The 22727-nt window shown below is 38.2% G+C and overlaps 1 protein-coding gene across 1 annotated transcript in view; it reads left to right on the top strand.

Moving 5' to 3' along the window:
* The first annotated feature begins 2140 nt into the window (after positions 1-2140).
* Positions 2141-22727, top strand: part of Ntan1 (N-terminal amidohydrolase 1) — a 434508-nt gene continuing 413921 nt past the window's right edge. Inside the window, exon 1 of the mRNA XM_081753962.1 lies at positions 2141-2336. The gene's annotated coding sequence lies outside the window, so the exon portion shown is untranslated. The remainder of the gene's footprint in view (positions 2337-22727) is intronic.

Here is a 22727-nt window from a genome sequence, read left to right as displayed (position 1 = left end):
AAAAAGGCAGAGGCTCATAAAATGCTAATGTAAAATATTGTACTCTCTAGAGTAAAAACATGAACATTACGTAAAAGTATTGAAAAAAGATTGGAGTATAACGAAATGGGGTTGTGGAGAAGAGTTGAGAGAATTAGTTGGGTCGAACAGTGGCGGCGCTACATGGGGACGTGGAGAGGAGACAATCATCCCAATGTATTTCGCTCCACCTTTGCCCCATTTTTCTATGTACAACCGGTGAATAATAATAATAATAATAATAATAATAATAATAATAATAATAATAATAATAATAATAATAATAATAATAATAATAATAATAATAATATTCAAAGCAAAACAAATGTGGTTGCCTTTCCTTCCCAAAATTTTTTTTTTTGCTTTCCTCTTGCCCTCCTACTATTGCAAGTTTAGCACCACTACTGGGTCAAACAGAAAACATTGTTGTTATGTTGGCTAAGAAGGACCTATATTATGACGTGTGGCGGCAAGATAAGAAACAAGAAAGTGAGAAACAGACTACAGTTAAAGAACTGCACTAAAAGAGAAAAGTCCAAGTTGAGGACGAAGAGGCCTGTGATGCAAGCTTTAAATTTGCAACAAGTGGCCTGCAATAATAGCAGGATACCTATGATGATGATAGTGATAATCATATTTGGTATTGAACATCTCTTTTCAGCACCAAGGCTAAATGAAATTCATCTACAACTTAACGTAGAATGCGAATATCGTATAATTCCCGTATTCACGGCAGGTAATTTTAGAACAGAAGTTGAAAACATAAAGAAATAAAAAAATGGAGAATTAACTTTTAAAAAATATTGACCGTGTTTAGAAACTTAATGCATATTATTGATTGATTTGAATTCCAGGGAGGGGTCATAGTCTCTTGGTATTCCCTGTTCGGTAATGTGTAAGTCGTCAGCTTGTACTGCATGCAGGAGTTCTCCGCCATGTTACTGAATCCAGTGCCAACTCTCGTTGCAACGGGAACCGGTCAAAACCCCCACAGCCAAAACCCCCACACTCAAGAAATGTCAAAACGCCCACACGATCGGTCATAACCCCCACACAAATGGACAAATCACCCAAATACACGAACGGTCATAACCCCCACAGCCAAAACCCCCACACTGGTGGTCGGTCATAACCTCCAACGGTCATAACTCCCACACAAATGGACAAAACAGCCACACATAGCAACGGTCAAAATCCCCACATAAATGGACAAAACCCCCACACAAATGGACAAAACTTCCACATGCAGAAATAGTCACAACTGCCACACAAATTGACAAAAACCCCATACTCATGTATTGCCCTTGTACTTTTTAATAACATTTTTTATTCCACTTAAACTGATGTTGCAACTATTCTTCTTGGGCGTCATAAACAGCCGCAACAAAGACGTGAAATGACGATCATTTCAGAGTGTGGGGGATTTGTCCGATTTTGTGGGAGTTTTGTCCATTTATGTGGGGATTATGACCGTTGCTATGTTTGGCTGTTTTGTCCATTTGTGTGGGGGTTTTGACCGATTGTGTGGGCGTTTTGACATTTCTTGAGTGTGGGGGTTTTGGCTGTGGGGGTTTTGACCGTTCGTGCGTTTGGGAGATTTGTCCATTTGTGTGGGGGTTATGACCGATCGTGTGGGCGTTTTGACATTTCTTGAGTGTGGGGGTTTTGGCTGTGGGGGTTTTGACCTAGACCCGTTGCAACTGGAGGTGGAAATCTCACTTTTGCTTTAAGTTTTTTAAATGAATTTTTAGAGATGTATTAATAGTGTCTTGAGCTTAAGGTTTATTTTTAGTGAACATAACTTTAACACTTAAAAGAATTCTTTAGTATGAAAAAATATCCAGTTGCATGCACAACCATGCAACATATAGTTGCAGCCGCCCCTGAACAAAGCTTTTCAATTTCAATGTACATTTAAAGCTAAACATATAAATTATTGATGTGAAATATAGAAATTTCATCAATCGATTATCGTTTATTAAACAGTAACTTGATAGTCTGCTATTTCTATTTCAGAACCTATTTTTATACAATTGTGAAGGTCGGCGCGCACTCCACAAATATGCTTTACGCATTCCGATAGTGAAATGTTATGAAAACAAAAGAAGGACGATAAACGTGGAAAAATAAACACTAAACAAATGAACATCGAACTTGTTATTTTAAGTGTTTTCCTTTAAAATGTGTTAAATTTGATGTAGTAGAACATTAGTAAGTTTGTGTTAAAATAGACTGGTAAAAGAATAATTGTAGATGAACTGTTGAAAAAGAATCAACTGCGGAAAGCCATTTCAGGATACATTTTTTTTTTTTTGTTGGTAAGTAATGTTCCCCTTTACCGTAGTACTGGTTGCGTAATTTGGAATGCAAGATTTAATTGATTAATTACAAACTACTAGATACCACTGAGGGCTTATTTATTTATTTTTGTAAATATATCTGTTCAGTTATATAAAAAGTGTGTCTGTCCAACGATCAGTAAGCTGAATTCAAATGTAAATAAAATCCGGTATTAAATCTTCGGCATTTATTCCGAAGTTGGGTGTCCGCTTTCGCCACGTTTTTTCGCTGTTATCCCTTTTCCACACTTTCTGCAATTTGTTATTAAATTCATTAATCCGTGCTCTTCACAAACTTTTAAAACTTTTTGCTCGTTATCAACGTATTGCTTCGCAAATGTTAAAACTATTAGTTCATTGCCCTTGTACATTCGCCATGTTGATAACATAAATGCTCGTTTCTTTCCCACAATGCAATTGATCGGTTACCTTGCACCAAGTAGTTCCCTCCGCTCGCTGTATAGTCCCATGTTTATAACCGCTTATATATAACAAATAAACAGATTTTTCGACACTCTTATATATTATCAAGCACACAAACGATCAAATTATCCATATCTTTCCTGTAAATTTTAAAAATTTGCTGCAAACGGACACCCAACTTTGGAACTTAACCCAAATCTTCGTGTACATAAACATGTTATGAATGGTGATGGGGAAGGTTGTAGAGCACAGGTCCCCCCATATAGGTTAGTACCTAGGTTGGTTGCTTTTTGAACCAAAGTTTAATATTTAACTCAAATAGTATTGCCGAGCGAGGATGAGCGAGTGAAGGCGGTTTAGAGCCCCGCAGTGCACGTTGTTTTCGGTCTTTATTACAGCTAAATTGGAAGGGGGGACCTGTGTTCTAGAACCTTGCCATGGTGATGTATTTGTAACTCCTAGAACGTACTCCATTTAGTCGCAACATCATTCGAACCGAAAATATTTCCTAGAGGTAACCTAACCATATGAGACTGAAAAGAAGTGATTCATCTAGCAAAGACCTATCCAAGCAGTTAGAACAAAGAATCAACTTTACAGTACACGCTTCAGCTGCGCATCGATAAGTAGTAGCACTTTAAAAGAGGACAGCAGGGTAGCGTAGAGTTAGGACCCATTTTGCGGTATTATTTAGTTTCTTCCCAAATCACTTGGTAGTGACTCTAGCTCACATAGTAGTAACTACATTCGTTATTTGTAATTGTGATGAGTGTATACTTTTGACTTACTGTGCAGACTTATGACATGAAACCTATAGTGCATACAACACGTACCAACTTGTGCTAGGTGGCCACTAAAAAGCAAGAATGCTATCTAACCGAGTCAGGGCAGGAGCGCAGCAGGGGTACCCGAGCGGAAACGAGGGGTGTTTTCGTAGGGCATAGGCGTGTCAGCTATAGTGGGTATACGCTTAAATGAGGACGTTTACAACGGCTTACTCTAAATCACAGTACCATGTTACTCTTGCAGCATCCTCATTTATGCGCATACCCACCGTTGATTTCGCGCCTGGTTTCTACAGACACTGTCCTCGTGTGTTCTTAAGTGCTACATCTTTGCACTGATTCGGTTAAATGCAATTTCTGCTTTTTACTGACAAGCTAGTAGCACAGATTGGTTGTTGCTTTTTGGTATGTAGTTTATACGACATAGGTCCTGATGCTGTATTTATGCTGATAATGGTTAAACCCTCCTAACGTGTGTCTGTACCAAGGGCCTTCAGGAATGCTACTCCTTCTTACAAGAAATAATTTATAAGATACTAGGAATGGATTTCCTCACCGAAGAAGTACATAAATCATGAGTTTATGTGTGACTTTCATCTGCGGAAACTAAGCCGTAAACTTTCTTGTTCCATATGGGCTATACTCAAATATTTTTATATCAGATTTAACAAATCACCTTAAAATACGTTAACTAGTTGTGTGACATCCAGTGAAATTCAAAGTTAAGAAAGTGTAAGTGGGGCAAGATTAGAATTTGGATCAGCGGTTTATCGTGCCAGATACCTGAGTTTGTCTCTTGGTGCAGTCGTGTTTATATATATATAATTGAGACAATTTTGTATTTTTAATATAAATCGTATATGTGTGCAAGATGTTGTCGTTTCAATTCACGGCCGAATCGTGCATTTTTTTATTTGTAAATCGTTGAATTTGCACGTATAGAAGGATTAGTTTGAGGCGAAATCGGTTATTTGAAGTATTTATCATATGTTTGTAATTTTTAAAAGTAATTTCTTATATTTGTAATTTGTATATGTCTCTTAATACATTCTGGGTACATATGATAACTCTGTGGTAGAGCGCTCACCTCTTGGACGAAGTGCCCGTGTTCCGTTCTCAGGCCATGTAATGTAATGGGCAACATAGTGTTCGTGGGTTTTCTCGTGGTCCTTCCGTTTCCTCCCACATTATCATTGTATTAATTCTTTTAGAATCTTTCATCCCGTCAAGTGGGTTTTCTTGGAGTTCTCCCGTTTTCTTCCATTCATTTCATGTATTGTTATGGTGACTGTCTCTTTGAACCTTGGAGCATAATCGTCGGACGTTAAAGAGAAGTATGATCTGTAAATAGATGTTTGTTCACAAATCAATTTACTGTTCACAAACTTGCTGCACTTAACTTGGAATTGCAGTAATTCTGGTGTAGATTGAATACAAGTTTGAGTTCACCACAGTTGCTACACAATTGTTAAGAGTGTCGGAAATGATGTTTTTAGTTTAACTTCCCACGTTCTGCACCGATCAATGGTAGAGCGTTCATCTCTGGTGTATTGGGTCCTGAGTTTGATTCCAGCCTGCGCCAAATGAGCTTTGTGGTAGACAAACACCGTGTGCGTGAGTTTTCTCGGGGTTCTCCCGTTTCCTCCCACTTTATTCATGCCTTCATTTCATTCATTTCTCATCATCACCGTCTCTTTTTCAGCCTAACCGGCATACACGTGGGACGTAAAACTTAAGGATTTCATTTCATTTTTTCTGCACCGAGGCTAAAAGAGATTGTAATGATGAGATAACAATGGTGGTTTGACCAATGTAGAAGAAAACAAAAGAACTCCGGGAAAACCCACGCACAAGTTGTTTTTCCACCACAGAAACACTTGGTGGGAGCTGGGATTGAACCAGGGGCCGCACATGTCAGAGGTGAGCGCTTTACCAGTGAGCAACCGCAGCTCCCAAGTTGTGTTTCTGACATAACTTACGAAAGTGGACCAGGAAGTTTCTGAGCAAGTTGCACCATCAATGTTTTTGCATAAAATATGACGAATTCTGTACTGTGACTTACGAAGAGTTAGAAAGGTCTTATGGAGAACGTTCCTCATACAGGCTACAAATGTTCAGATAGTTTAAGGCCTTTTTTTTAATATAGAATCAGGAAATAGAAGATGAGCCATGTGCAGGAAGTAACTCACTTCAAACTCTAGCCATACCAAAAATTATTATTACTACTAGTAGGTGTTTCCCCAAGTCTTTGACCCATTCTATACTATAGGTTATAATCGTCCTTACTTAAAAATTGTAATTGCGTACTTTTTTAAAATATTTTTTTTAGCTGGCATTTAGTATCTCCTTCAGATCCATTCACGGTTCCGGAACCGGTACTGTGACTTATAGTAAGACGTTGTTAAAGACCTCGTTCATGCGTTCCGGAGACCCATCGTCTCTGGAGAGTCCGCTCCCTACGGACGAACACTCTCGCTTATGCTTGGAGCCCCCTGCTGCTTTCCTGCCCAGACTCGGTTGGATGGCATTTGTGCTTTTTTAGTAGTCACCTAACACAAGTTGGTTCGTGTTTTATGAACTGTAGTTTTTATGCAATGCATCCACATTGTATTTATAAATAACGAAAGGTAATTACTACCAAGTGAGTCAGAATCTACCAATTGATTTGGAGGAAAACTAAATAAATAATACCCTTTTTTGCAGTTGGCCCACCAACTAACTTTTATATAGATGTTAATGGTCAAATTTAAATATGGTTACGACCTTTTACATAATAATAAACAGGATAGCAGCTTCATCACTATCCATTTTCAAATAATTAAATTGAAACATTACAGTTTAAGGCTAAAACTGCAATGTTTGGAAAAGCGGTCAAGAGTTGAAATGAGGTCACTGGTGCGGTTCTTGTGGGTCAAAAACACAACACCTGCTGACATTCATAACTAGATTGTGAAGGTGAATGGGGAGAACTAAATTTCCAAAGAACGTGTTGGGAAGTGCTGTCGTGCCTTCAAAGAAAGACGGACCAATATTGTTAATGACTACCCTGAACACAGCGGGAAATCTAGTGCTTCAACCACTGACGATATGCTTAGATAGACTAGGGCACCCCTTCTACAGCCCTGACCTAGCGCCAATGACTTTCACCTTTTCCTTCTTCTAAAGCAAAATTTAGCTTGCCACCATTTTCTGGCATGTAATTATGTCAAAACCGCTGCCTCACGGTGGGTACGAGAACTTGAGGCGGATTTCTATGCAGATGGTATTGAACACTTTATTTGCCGTTGTGATAAGCGATTGAAAAAAAACTATGGTTACATCAACGACTATTTTTGGGTGCCCTCTGTCATCAGGTGTGTTGATCTTCCAGCTTTGTCTCACACGTAAGCCATAATGAGGCTTTGTAACCTCTTTTTTTTGGTCATTCCTTGTATATATATATTGCAGAAGGACATAAATATTAACACATGGTTATGATCGTGTCTTATTTTCAAATACCAGTAAGCAAATTTGAATACAGTTTTTAAGTTCCAATTAAATCATCACAATAGTTTGAAATCTGCAAATATACTGCATCCTAGCGCCATCTATGGACGTCAGACAGGCAGCGCATGTTGCAGAGCGGCAAGTGCTAACAGTTACTCACAGACTGGGACGTTTTTCTTTTATAATAGGAATGCATAATTATTGAACGGTACCCAAGAAATTTATGCTTCTAGAACAAACTACCAAACAGAGTTATCGAGAAACCCTTGAAATGTTCAGAAATATTAATTTTCATGTCATTTTAAACTTCGATTCAGTTAGTTAGTAGGTTAAAGTACATACCTGACACGTGATGTTAAGAAAAACAGCCTACACAAAAAATGCGTGGTATTCTATTACATTGTTTCAGTGAATACTGTCGCCTTCCTCAGGTGATGAAAACTTCTTGCTCAATGTTTTTCACACACCAAAATTGTATGTGAGCAACACAATTGCAGTTGTAGACTAAAAACACGAAGCTCTGAATGTGTGGATACTGTGTTTTTAAATTGAAATTGACTGTGTTATTTTCTCCTTATAAAACATTAACTACTAATACCTCGTTTAAGGTGTGGATATAATTAATTACGGTGATTATTTAACAACGTATTGTATAACTAATGAATGAACTAAACTTCCACGTAATTGGAAGTATTATACCAAACTCAGTATCATGCTGAAGTTTTCAGTGGGAACCCCTACCTTCATTACTGGCATATTTATTTACATAAACATACACTGTTGTTTCAGTCACATCTCATGGCTTACATTATGTAACGAAAAATCATTTGGAATGTGGGTAAGATTACCTATAACTAGAACTTCGTCTGGGCCACCTGTTGATCAAAATTACTTTCAGCTGAATTGAAAAGGGTTCTCTTTTCTGGGGTCAAATCCATCTGATTGACCAGCGCAGTCTGCTACGTCGCATGTCATCGGAAAAGTTCGGTGGAAAGCAACAAAATAAAGCGAGCTCAAGTGTTTTGGAAGTAATGATTGATTTGTACTTAAGGTTGGTTTAAAGGGACAAGTTTTGCCGATAGATGGCACTACAGTCCGTATCTCTCCCATGTATTTTTTACATTTCAGGAAAATTCACTATTTCTTTTACAAATTTCAACCTGCAGATTTCAAATTTTTCGAAAAGGAACTTCATAATCTATCGAAGGCAATAATCCGTGCCGATTTTTTATTTAAAAATTTCTTCATTGTTGAAATGGCTTGATTGTTGAAAAAGATATCCAAATTTTTAAAAATGGAACTGTTTCAACAATGAAAAAAATTCTAAATAAAATATCGACATGGATTGTTCCCTTTAATAGGCTATGAAGTCCCTTCTCTAAAAAAATGAAGTCTCTAGGTTAAAATTTGTAGGAGAAATTGGATATTTTCATGAATGGTAAAAAATACATGGGAGAGATACGAAGACTGTAGTGACATCTATCGGCAAAACTTGTCCCTTTACACTAACCTTAATACTATACTGTTTCTAAAATTGTAGGAGGAAATGTTTATGGAATACAAAGAATGTGTTTTATGAGTACATTGGGCCTGGAGAAGCTGCACTAGAAGAGATCATAACGCAGATTAACTTTAAAATAACAATCGTCATACTGTGGACTAGTATATATATATATATATATATATATATATATATATATATATAAAATCGTGAAGTCTCTAAAAGAAATAATTCTGCTGTGACATGGCAACTGCAGAAAATCTATTAACCGTGCTGCCAAGTCGAATACATTAAGAAAGGCTTCTGAAGATTCCAGTATTTCAGCTCATTGGATATCGCGTCTAGTTGAATAGAAGCAAAATACAACATAGATTCGATAGTTCCCATCAATTCCATGAGCTGTTAGCTGATGAGGGAACGAATAATAATAACTGACCAATCATTGATCAAACTTCAAGCTGGGACCAATCAGAAGGGAGGTCTCCACTTCCTTCTGTCGGTAAGATAATGGCTACGAATCTGCGCCCATATAGGTGCATTGCACACGCACAACAATCACAGTCAAAGGGAAATGCAGGTACCGAAGGAGCTCGTACTTCATTGCTTGTTACGACTTTAAGCTGGCTCTGCCAGCAGCCGCATTAAATCCCCGAATACCTCGGACATTGGGAAAGATGAAGTAAACGAACACATCACCATGCATTGGTTCCAGAAATTCATGTCGGGAGATCCGATGAACTCCGTAGTGGTCGACTGTAGGTATCAAATGACGAGTTCCTGAAATCAGCCATAGAGAAATTCAACAGTAAAACGTGTAGTGAACTAGGCGAACGCTTCCAAGCAAACAATCATACTTCACCGTACGACATATGAAAGGTGTACGAATTGAGCAAGTGGTCCCAAACATTGTCGGCATCAACAAGGAACAGCAAGTGACGACCCGTTCGTTGTTGCTTTCTCGGCACTGCAAGAAACCCATATTTGGTCGAGTACTCACAGTGACGAAAGGTTGGTCCAGTATTACACTTTCACGCATACCAGACATTGATTGTCACCACGTGATCCCATTCCTCAAACTTCAAAATCACCTGTGTACTCCTGCAAGACTATGCACATTATCTGGTGAGCTAGTCGCCAAGTGCTGCATTATGAACTCCTACCACCAGGCCACACCATCACTGCGGACATGTCTGACAGCAGTTTCAATGGATGCTACATGCATTGCAACACAAAGAGCCAGTGTTGGTTATTCGCAAGGGTCACGACAATATAAGATCACACATGCCAAGAATAAACAGGGATACTAAAGAGCGACTCGGCTAAACGACTACCTTCGTGAGAAATCGTTCGACAGTGGGGCAGACCTGCGGCACGCACTCACGCACTTCTTCACGTCCAAGATTCCCAAGTTTCATCGTAGCTGCAAGAAGTTGGCAAAGGGTACTTTAGGTAGATGGAGATTACTTCGAGCCCTAACGTTGAATACATCAACTGCGCTGTATGTCTGTATGTTTCTGACGATTATGAACTGCAAGAACCTTTTTTATTACCTTCTAGATTATCTACCACAATAAACACAAAACATTATCATAACGTTTTGTCCGTTCCACCGCTACAAACTGTTACCATCAAACATAGAGCTAAAATCTATATAACTGATTATTACTGTAACGTAATAATGCAAGACTACATACAATTCACCGAACGAAAGAAGCTGAAAAAATCTGTCTACACCCACCTTATTTGTTTAACCTAACTCCCAGCTACTGTAATCTCTTTACGTAACTGAATAAATTTCTTTCAGTGCAGCGTATCATTTTAAAACATAAATGAACGAAACGTGCTGTAGACACTAGGATCTCTGTTGCCGCCAAGAGGGATTTTCCATCAATGGGACAAACACCATCTCGGGATTCTCCTATTTCCCCCACTTTCGTCATTTCAGCATTATTATACATCTCATCATCACCGTCTTCCTTAGTCTTGGCACATAACGTGGGACGCTAACTAAAAAGATCGATGTTGGGTAAACTCATGTCAAATCACCCAGTTTTTTTTTTCATTTTCCTGATGATTTTTTAAAACATAAGCTCCCTATATGGATGCGCACGAGTCGAGTCAAGATGTAAGTCTGTCTCAACTCGTCTCGAGAAAATGTTTCTGTCTGTACTCTGTCTCGACTCGGCTCGAATTCAAGACGAGACGTCTTGAAATTCGAGTCGAGTTAAATTATACGAAGACATCAGCCAGAATATTATGACTACCTGTAGTATGTCCACCTTTGGCACGGATAACAACGGCGACGCGTCCTGGCATGGAGGCAATGATCCTTGATAGGTCGCTGGAGAGAGTTGACAGCACATGTGCACACACAGGTCGCCTAATTCCCGTAAATTCCGGTGGGGAGGCGATGCGGTCTGACGTCACGTTCAATTCATCCCAGATATGTTCGATTGTGTTGACATCCGGCGAGTTGGGGGGCCAGCTCATCACTTGGAACTCGTCTCTGTGTTCTTCGAACCACTCCATCACACTCCTGGCCTTGTGACATGGTGCATTATCTTGTCGAAAAATGCCACTACCGTTGGGAAACATGGTCGTCATGGAGGGTTGTACGTAGTCAGCAAGCACTGTACGATACGCCTAGGCCGTCATGGTGTCTTGCTCGAGCTCCACTAGACACATGGATGTTCACGTGAATGTTCCTCCAGAGCATAATTAAGTCGTCATCAGCTTGTCTCCGTTCCGCAGTACAGGTGTTAAGGGGCTGTTTCCTTTTAACACGACGGATTCGCAGGCTCCCATCGTCATGATAAAGAAGGTATCGGGATTCATCAGACAACACAACGCTCTGCCACTGCGCGAAGATCTAGTGGCGCTGGACATGTGTTCATTTCAGTCGTAGTTGCCGATATCGTGGTGTTAACATTCGCATATGAATGGGTCGTCGGCTAAGGAGGCCCATCGTTAGGAGTATTGGGTGCACTGTGTGTTCAGACACAATTGCACTTTGCTCAGCATTAAAGTCTGATGTTAGTTCCGCCAGAGTTCTCTGCTTGTCCTGTTTTACCAGTCTGCCCAGCCTACGACGTCCGACATCTGTAATGAGGTGAGGAGCGCCCAACTCCTCAACGTTTGGACGTCGTTTCCCCATGGTTTCGCCACTTGTTGAAGACATTCGCTACGGCATTCCTCGAACACCCGACAAATCCTGCAGTTTCCGAAATTCTCATGCCGAGTGTTTCTGAGTGAATACTTTCTTCGAAATAATATTAAAAATTATATATTCGAGTCGAGAAATACATTTGTCTTGACTCGTCTCGAATTTTAGAGTGCCTTGACTCGAATTTGAGTCGAGTCGAGTCGAGATTCGATACATATTTCGACTCGTACGTATCCCTAGCTACCTATAGGTGGGTGGATAGTCACAAAACATTGTTTGAAAAAGAATTCATATGCCATTTTTTCTGGCAGCCATTTTTATAATGGTGGTTGGGCAAATTTTAATAAAAAAAAAAGTTATCTCCGGAAAGTATAATTACGAAACTATTTTTAAAGATATCAGAATAATTCAGAAACCAGTGTCTTTAGCATGAAATGAACTTTATGTATACATTATTTTAATTTTTCTATCATGCAAGAGAGTCAGTCAAACTCTTTATGTATCAATCGTTAATTTTGAAGACCATTAGTTTTATGAAGGAAAGGAGACTCTCTAATGATATGTTATTTCTGTGTTGAATACTTATATAACTACCTGCAGTATAGGTTTTAGTCCTGAGAATGCACTCCTTTTTCTTCTGGAGCTTTTACAAAATTGCCGAAAACCTTTTTACGTCAATTTTCTCGGGTCAATATCTAAAAAAGGAACTGAATGAGAACAACTGAAATTTTTACAGAATGTTCTTTATACAAATAGGAATATCTCTCTAAAAGATATGACTGAGACTCAACTACATTTAGAGTAATGGAGTAGTGAATTTCAGTAAAAACGCTACCCTCCTATAATATATATAATGTATACATAAAGTTCATTTCGTGCTGAAGACACTGGTTTTTGAATTATTCTGATATCTCTAAAAATAGCTTGGCAATTAAACTTTCCGGGGAGAACTTTTTTTTTTAATTAAAATTTGCCCAACTGCCATTTTAAAATGGCTGCCAGAATTTTTTTCAAACTATTTTGTGACTGTCTGCCTATAGAAAACTCATGATTAAAAAAATCAAGAAAATAAAAAAAAAATATTAAGCAACAATTTTCTTTAAAATTGGGTGATTTGAAGTGGATTGACCCCGTTTGTTTTCCATGGAATTCCTGTCAAAAGCCCTCTCTTCAGCCCAGTTGATTTCTGCGCATTTCGGCGTGTACAACATTGCTCTCACTGTTTATGGCAAACTCGAAGAAAGAAATAGAATGGATTTTCCATGCATTTCCTCGTACCTGGTTTGTTGCACTGGAAACTGCGATGTCGAACGATAGTCTATAATGCTGAAGTCTCATAGAAGACAACCGATGGTGGCGTCAGGTTTTTCAAAAGGTAAGGATACTTTTGAAAATCGATCAGATAGGAAACCGAACGACCTTCTGTAATAGAAGACCGTTAAGAAAACCCATTTCATTAAAGTCATGAGTATTTTCTCAAATCCCGTAGCCCACGAGACTGCAGTTGAGGCCGTCTCTTCTCTAGTGGCGGCTTTAGCGGTATGCCGGGTAGGCACGGATCTACCCAAAAAATTTGAAAAATACATAAACGCTAAAATATATAATAAAAAGTAAATATATTTTCCAAGATAATTACCGGTATATAACAAATAGCATCAACCACTACTATAAAAGTAATTTCCTACTGCAAAAGTAATTACTGTAAAAGTACCACTACTGTAAAAGTAATTTCCATTAATAAATTATTGTCCTCACTTATAGCTGGGGGACAATATTAAATGATTAAGAATATAGCTATGAGTATTGCTGGAGCCATATTGCTGCATTCAATCATACTTCTGGTTGTTCCAACTATACTGTTTTTAGAGTGTGATTAACGTGGAATCCGAACCACATGAGCTCCCGCCGGAAATCGAACCCGGGTCTCCCACACTAAAGACGCGTACGCTAACCAAGGGCGCCGATCCTGGGGGACCGTGGGGACCTGGGCCCCCCAAAGCTCATGTAGGCCCCTCCGCATTGTATCTATGAATATACAATATTTGGCATAATTTGAATGCAATTTGTCTTAAAATCCTCATATATGCCTTCTGCATCGGAATGGGCGCCTCCAAATTTACAGAGAAATCGACGCTCTTGACGCTAACCGCTTAGCCAGGAAGGAGCTCATAGTGCGGCGGAGGAGGAGCATGATGGTCTACCCACGTTAACAGTAGGTCTCGTCTTTCATAATCTTGGTATTGCGTTATGACGTAAAATATGAAAACTCTGGTTTCAAATTCATTTAGAAGATGGAAAAGTATCTCAAAAATAGAAAGTGAAAAGTTCTGTTCTGTGAAGAAAGGGAATATTTGGGAGGAAAGCTGATGAGCATGTACACTCGTGTCCAAAATTATTGTCGCATGTCTATAAATATGTTGTAGGAATATAATTTGATAACGAATTCGCTCGGTATTTCTTATAATGTTAGTATATATGTTCTTATAGTATATAATCGGCAAAGACGTGTATGTGGCAAATTTCATGTCGAAAGAGCAGTAAATAAGAACAATAAAACGAAAATAAAATCTTCTTGTCCATTTAGCAACATTTAGTTTTATTCATTCTAATTTTCGTACTTATAATTATTTTCCTATGAAATTTGTCACAAATATACATTTCCCGATTATACACTTAGCATCAGTATTAAAAGTACCCTGCAAAATAATTATCAAATTATATTCTTACAAGAAGACAGTTATAGATATGCGACAATCATTTTGGACATGAGTGTACAATACGTAAAAATTCGCAGGATGTCCCGGGCTTTTATCCACCTTTGGTAACGTTCGGTATAATGTTTATTTTCGAAAGAAATAGCAATAGAAAAATATACGCCTTACATAAAATTGATCATCTAGTATTTCTGGTGGATGTTGTATCATTGAGATTCGAAAAACTTGTGAGTCCCTTTTGCAGAAAGGAATTTATAATCCTTGGCTGTCGTGGAAGTGGAAAATATGTTTTTGTTAAAAGCTCATTCATTGTTTTTAAGGTGACTGGCGAATCAGGGCTGTTATTTTATTGCTGTCTTGTGACGGCGCAGTTTGTAGTACATTGGACGAGCGCTCATTCTCTGGATGTTCGACGTGATTTGAATGCATAGCGCTGGGAAAGAAAGCTCTGGAATGTGTGTCGGGTCCAGCAGCGAGTATTTCACCGTAGTGTCTGCCCACGTCGCTCTTTTGATTCAATCTCTGGGTGGAAAAGAATAAAAAAATACAAGTTTTTTCTACTGATGTCACATTAATGACAACAGAACCAATTTTGTATTGATAAATGTTTAGAAAAATATAAGGATCATAATTTGTTCCGAATTCCGATATTAAGTGGCTGTATTTAGTATTTAACCCTTTTGGGACCAGTGAGAGTAACGCCAAGTCATGTTATTATATCGAGTAGCGACATGTTCTAAATTTATTATTATTATTATTATTATTATTATTATTATTATTATTATTATTATTATTATTATTATTATTATTATTAGGAAATAATTGATTAATAATAAGCAATTTATTAACATTTGAAAGTCTTAAATGTCCTAGTCATTGAGTCAGTTTTTAACATGGGCCGCGGTACTTTAGTCATTAAGTGCTCACCTCTGGCTTCCTGGTACGATCCCAGGTCTTGCGAAGTGGTTTTGAAGTGGAAAAACACCGTGTGCGTGGGTTTTCTCGGTGCTCTCCCATCTTCATTTCACCATTTCATTCATTATCACCGTCACAATCTCCATTAGCCTCAGAACTTAATCCTAGGACGTAGGGGGTAAAAGTGGATCTGAAAAAGGTGGGGGGACGGTAGGTAGCGGCATAACGTCACGGTGTTCCCCCAGCCTATCTTTGCCCATTGTAATTTTTTAGGAAGTAGGGGACGCCGTACATATTTTTTCGAGGTTGGAGGACGGCGTTCCCCCGCTCTTTTACCCCTGCTAGGACGTTAAACTTTAAAAAAAAGACAGTGTTTAATATACAATTTTTATGAAAATGGAAAAGTAGTTTTCGAAATTGTTCAACATGTAGGTAGCTATATAAAAATTATATTGTGTTGGTACTTTCCATATACTTGATCCATATAATTCATTCAAAGCAAAAGCAATTAAATAAAAGAAAAAGTACAACAAAAAACATTTTAAAATGATAGATCACAAGTACATTTTTAGTTTTATAGTAATTGCTGTTTCCATTTCAGCTAAATAATAATACTAATAAATAATAATAAGCGGCAGACGTCTCAGTCTGTACGTCACGCTAGTCCTAATAATAATGTCATACATGTGACTTGCTGTATAACGAAGTCTTTGAATAATTGAGTAAATTACACTTTTAATTAAATGTGATTTTAACCTATATAGTACAGTGGACGGAACAGCAACTAATAATAATAATAATAATAATAATAATAATAATAATAATAATAATAATAATAATAATAATAATAATAATAATAACAAACTATTCATTTACTCAAAAACGAAGAAAGTAATTGTAAAACGAGATTTTAAAAACAATGTTTTATGAAATGCACATAAAACGAGAAATTAGATTTTTAGTGGGGTAAAATCAGAAGTGGGACTTTAGCGCTAACTGATGAGAATGTAGCTCTAAGTATAAAGGTAACCAAGAAAGTTCCGTAGCTTTTTGTGGAGGCCTGTGTTCAATTGGCCGTCACACTGTGAGTTGAATGCGAATGGAGACAAGGCGAAGGTCAGTTGTTGGTGTAGGGATGTCCACCATACTACGTGGTTGTAGCAGATCATTTGCCCCATGAACGTGCGTAAAGACAGAGAACATGGCACCTCCACAGAGCGTCATAAGAACATGCATGCTGTACGACTTCAAACTGTGGTCAAATCTCAAATGTCACTGCAGCGGGGCGGAAGATATGCCAGGCTTTTAGTGAGAGTGTTGCGAATACGCTGCGAGACATGTGAGGAACTGGGTCTACAATTTAGTGTGAGTGGAGAAACCATTCGGCAGCAACTCCATTAACTTGGGAAGCACTACAAATTGGGTCCATGGGTCCCACATGATTTGACTCCGAGAAAAAAGGCAACCTGTTTCTTTGCTGTCTCGTCGGTACGAAACTCCATGGCGCCGTCATCATTGGTTAGCATCCCATGAACCAGTTTCAAAACAATCGAAACCAGCAATGTATCAAGAAAATCCTCCTGTGTATTTGATGAAATGCTTATGGCATCGTGCATCAGGAACTGTTACCAGCTGGTCAGAGCATCAATGCAACTGTGCACTATCAGCAGTTGAGCCATGTTCAAGAAAAAAAACTCAAAATTCTGCAGCCAGCAATTCTGAGTCGCAAAGGGGCCTCCCTGTTACAGGAAAACGCTAAGACCCACGTGGCTAGGATCACCCGGGGCTTCATTCTACGCCTTGCTTAAGAAACACTACCGTATTGCATCCGTCATACTCTCCGGACATTGCACTGTCCGATTATCACCTGTTCCATTCCTTGGACAATCACCGTAGAGGACACCAGTTCAATTCCCTTGTAGAGGTGCAAAATGCTCTTGATATCTTCTCCGCTTCACGGCCCACCAAGTTCTACCGCGATGGAATCCATGGCCTTCCAGAACGTTGGCAGAAGATCGTCGATGCTAATGGAGACTATTTTTGATCTTCCACTTACGTCTTAGGTGATATATCGATGTTCGAAGGTGGTGGGTGAAAAGTGATAGAACTTTGTTGGTCGCATTTATAGTTTACTACAGGGTGTCCAATATATACAATGCAACTCGGAGTTTGAGATAGTAGAACTTCTGAACCTGAAGCGATACCCAATTAATAGTTATACCAAAATGAAGCTTTGTTCATGCATATGTTTGTAAACTAGGAAGCAACGATTGAAGTATAGTAGGAACCACACACTGTTGCCAGATGTTGCCGAAGGTGTAAATCAATTTTTTTGCAAAACATGTAAATTGACTCATAACTCATACATATGGATGTTCTGTCGTTAATTTACAATTTGTTTGGTTGGAGTAACTTGGAAACTATGGAGCAGAAAAAAGAATTTTTCATTTCCACTGATAACTAATTGGATGACACCTCTGTAAGGGGGAACTAGAGAAATCATAGTTTTCATAAATTAACACTCTAAATTGGCAACATTGCTGATGTTTCTATGCATCAAGTGTTGCCGGGTGCATGTAAGTAAAAGTTTTATCATGATAAATTCAAAGTTTATTTTTCGTTGTTTTCAGGAATTGCATAATGTAGACAGATCCTTAACCCAGCTTTTGATGCACTGAAACATCAGCAATGTTGCCAAGTCAGAGTATTAATTTATGAAAATTACGATTTGTCTAGTCCCCCTTTACAGAGGCTTCACCCAATTAGTTATCGGTGGAAATGAAAAATTCTTTTTTCTGCTCCATAGTTTCCAAGTTACTCCAACTAAACGAACTGAAAATTAACGACAGAATATCCATACGTATGTTATGAGTCAATTTACGTGTTTACGCGTAAAAAAAAAAAAAAAAAAAAAAAGATTTACACCTTTGGCTACATCTAGCAACACTGTGTGGTTCCTAGTGTACTTCAGTAGTTGTTTCCTAGTTTAAAAATATATGCATGAGCAAGGCTTCATTTTGGTATAACCATTAATTGTGTATCGCTTCAGGTTCAAAAGTTCTACTATCCCAGACTCCGGGTTGCATTGTATATTGGACACCCTGTATAATCCGTAATAATCAGTCGTGTCCAATCCTTTCCTAGTAAATCCCATTTCTTGATTTTACTACAGCCAAGAATTATCTATCACATATATTGTCTTCGTCAGGTAATGTGTGTGATAAACAAAATTAATATTGGTGAAACAGGAACACAGATTAGGAATAGTTGTTACCTTTGGTCAGATCTTATATTTTTGTGAAAGGAAATAAATGGGACAACCATTTTTAGACAATTCAGTATACAATTTAAACATAAAGTGTAATGTTGTTTATTAGAAAATACGAAAAATAAAAAAAAAAGCACAACAAAATAAAACTTAAAAGTATCATATCAGACATTATATTAAATGATTACATAGCGTCGTATGGATATATGTATATAAATGTCTTCTTTTATACGCGCATAAAAGAACTGATATACAGTTACAAATGTTATTTCTCACCTCCTCTCCGTATATGGATAGAACAATAAATGGGGAGGGAGAACATTACAAACCTATCAGTTATCTAGGTCCATATGTTTATATTTTATATTTGAGGTATGTTTACATTAAATATGTTCATATTTTAGATTTATACATAAAAAATATATCACATTATCATTAGTAATTATTTCTGATATAAGCAACAATACCCACTGACTTAAATTTTTTTAAAAATAAATAACTATTGTTTAATACCTGTTAAATTATATGATTTACAAAATGGCAAAGCTTACGAAATAACATGAAAATTAATTCTATGACAGAAAGAGTTTTAGAGTACAGGTGAAAGACTTTTAGTACATTTAGATGGGAAATATAAAACCCCAATGCCACAATCATATTATGAAGATACAGAGCAAGAAATTACAGATATGAAAAATATAAGCTATTTATGCATTATGATCGTATGAATCCGTTAAATAATGGTAATGTAATGCTGTGTTTATGTATGCTTACAAATTTGAGTTAGTTTAAAAATAAATGAGCTGTAGTTTATTTTACTCCCTATGCTTGTAAGAAAAATCTTTTTAATTGAAATTCCGCCTCCCCTTCCGCATAATAAGAGTTTTCGATAATACAAGGTATACTTGGTCCCATCCAACTCAAATTACCAAGGCTATGCTGTACTTGTGTTCAGATTTGAAGAAATAAATGTAAACAAGAAAATTCTTTCTTTTCTTATTACGTCTTTTGTGCTACACAAACTGTTTTGTATTGTTAGATCTTTTCGACAATAACGTACTGAAAAGGTAATTTATTTCTTTTTAGGGTTTCCTCATGCTTCAGGTAAAATGAAGTATGCAAAAAGTCGCAGTTTTGACGATTGAAGATTAAACACAAAGCCATATAATTCGGGTTGAGATTTGTGTGAATATTAAATGACATGAATAAATTTAGACAAAACGATGCAGGAATGTTTATATTTGTTCTCCGGAAGTGCAATAAGTCTTTCCTAAGGGAAGCAGATCATGTGTTCTCCGGTGGGCGTGTGTGCCAGTCAATACACGATGTTAATTTTAAGATCCCCATGCATAGTACAAGATAGATTGGCAGAGTGTCAGGGGTCAGTCGCATTGGTCAGGGCTTCGTTGCAGAGAAGAGTAATTCTCGGACGAACTAAGACAAACGAGCATTTTGCGCTCTCGTCATGGAGTCGTCGTTTCAGACGACGACAGGGTTTTCAGTGCTGATGATGCTCCGGAGAAGATTTTTATGATTTTGGACAGCTGGGCGGAGTTTTGACTTAGGATACGAATGCTGTTTTACATACGAAAGCATGCGCTGGGATAATTTATGACGTGAGTGCGTGCGGTTTTCCATGTCGTTTTTGGTATGCGAACAACGTTTTAGAATGTATGGAAGAAAAATTACCTCACAGACAGAGCTTAGTTTCATGTTCTTGAAAACTTATTACGTAAAATGAATGTAATGTTTACAATGATGGGTTTCTATGATTCGTAGTGGATTAGAAACCTGAATATGGACGCTTCGAAACACAGTAAGAAGAAAAGTGGAAGAATTCTAGATGTACGTCCCTTGACAACATTCAAGCTACATATATAGGACAAAACCTACAGTTTAAAGTGCGTCCTGGGCGAGCTACTTTTGTGCATTTGACGCTCTCCCAGCAAGAATTGAACCCAGGACGTCATGCACCACAGGTACGCGATCTAGCCACAAGACTAGCATAGAGAATACTTTGCTTAACATGGATAGCGTTCCCTTGGTGGCCAATAGATTAAGCATGGGTGTTTTGTATGCGTAGTATATATTATACATTAGTATTAGACAGAGTGCTATTCTTGGTCACAAACTTGTTAGCATTAAGAATTAGATTTCTGGGCTTTCGGCATCTATGGCTATGTTAACCCGTCACGTATGAGAGTGACGTCCCTTAGCGATTGAAAGGGAAGGAGCATGAATGTTAGGTACCATTCCGGCATTTGCCTGATGTGAATGGGAAAAATCCTGGAAAACTTCACTTAAGATGGTTGTCATGAAAAAATACTTTTACACTTTTTTGACCTATTGTCCCCACCGGGAATCGAACTTCGGACCGGTTGCACCAAATACGAGAAAGAGAGAGAGAGAGAGTGACTACGCTACGCGGTGCCTTGGTTACAAGCTTGTGTAATGCTCTGAATTATTATTATTCAAGAAGCTACCGAATTATTGTGAAGACAGTGGGTGAACGTCGCACTGCCATCATCTGGTTTTCTCCAATGGTCGCCCATCCAAGTATAGTAAAATTGTGCTTATACCGCTGTCAGACGTCAGGCGAGGTTTCGTATCATTTTTCAAATAAAATAGTAAGGCTGTAGTCACTAGTCTGCCTGACGAAAATGATGGTGAGACTCAATACCGCTGTCAAAATTTCCAAGATATCACTGAACTGAGAAAGTGGAAACGACTAGACACCATACTCGTTAATGACATGACGGGAGAAACATATTACAAATAGCGACTGAGTTTTGTTTTACGTTTTGAAACCGCGGGAGTTCAATGTTATTCCAAACTATGGGAGTCAATAGTGAAACTGGAAGTGGTAGATCTATCCCTTTCAGTTGTAACAGATGATACCGGGATCCATACCCGGCGCCTCCACCATGGACAATTCTGCTAAAGCAGCTAAAAGGTAGATCAATTACGCACAGGAATCAATTTTCTCCCACAGTCAGTTTTATTATAAAGCTCCCTGTATAAAACAGTATAATACAATTCCACTAAATAAGTTTACTAATACTTAGGGTAAGTAGGTATCCCAAGACCTAGGCAGCCTAGGAAAAGATTCCTCACAAAACTTCGCTGCAAGCTGAGCGAGGTGGAGGATTGTCAGTGCTCCTCTGCGAGCAGAGAAAGGTCTAAATACCGCAAAGCTCCTCAGGAAAGGAAACCACGAAGCTCCAGTGCAAGGTGGGTAGTTGGTGGACAGGAATCTCTCAGAGCTCCGCTGCAAGCTAAGTGGGAAAGGAAAGTCAGATCTCTAAGAGTTCTGGGATAGGATAAGGATATCTCAGAGCTCCATTGCAAGCTAAGAGAGGGGAATTGACCAGCCAAAACCGATATCGGTTGTTGTGATACTCGGGATTTTATAGCCGTTCCTGGGTAGCGGTAGCGCTGGCGTTCCTCTTCTATCATGTGACGAAGATTCCTGTCGTCTGCTTGTATTAGGGATGCATGTGGTGTTATTTACAAATACGAGCACATGGTGGCGTTTGTACGTATTCTTGGGATCCTGAATCCGTCTATCACCTACTATTACCGTTTGGGAGTCAACAGTTTTAATAGAGATAGAAGCTATTCTTCCGACATTGAATTCATATCGAAAGGACAGTCTTCGCTATCTATGGCCGTTTTATTTCAATGGCAATCAGTGTTGAAACCGGAAACTGTAGATTTCCATCACTTTCGATTTGATTAGAAGGATGAGGTGCTGCTGAAACATTTTCTTAGGACGGCCAATCTCTATATCAAAACATATTTCTTATTATAGAGAGCAACACTGAAACCGGAAGTGGTGCAGGGCGGAAAGTCACTCTATGATTTTAAATGGCCATAGTTCGGACAGTTTTTAATGCATTCTCTAAATTATTGTTTTATAATATTCTAAGTTCTCTGAGGGATCAGGAGCACAATTTTGCTGATATTTATCCTGAGTGAGTGACTAATGAAGATTGCAGAGAAGCTGATATTGCGTTTCGAGGGAAATTCTCCGGAAAATTTCTTAACATGATGTTTTTCAATTCTTGCAATTTGCGAGATTTTATTCGATAGGTTTCCTCCTTGATCCAACCTCA

The sequence above is a fragment of the Thermobia domestica genome, chromosome 3 (assembly GCF_964235325.1).
Source record: "Thermobia domestica chromosome 3, izTheDome1.hap1.1, whole genome shotgun sequence".
Classification (NCBI taxonomy): domain Eukaryota; kingdom Metazoa; phylum Arthropoda; class Insecta; order Zygentoma; family Lepismatidae; genus Thermobia; species Thermobia domestica.
Note: the sequence above shows the minus strand (reverse complement) of the source record. Positions and strands in the feature narration are given on the sequence as shown.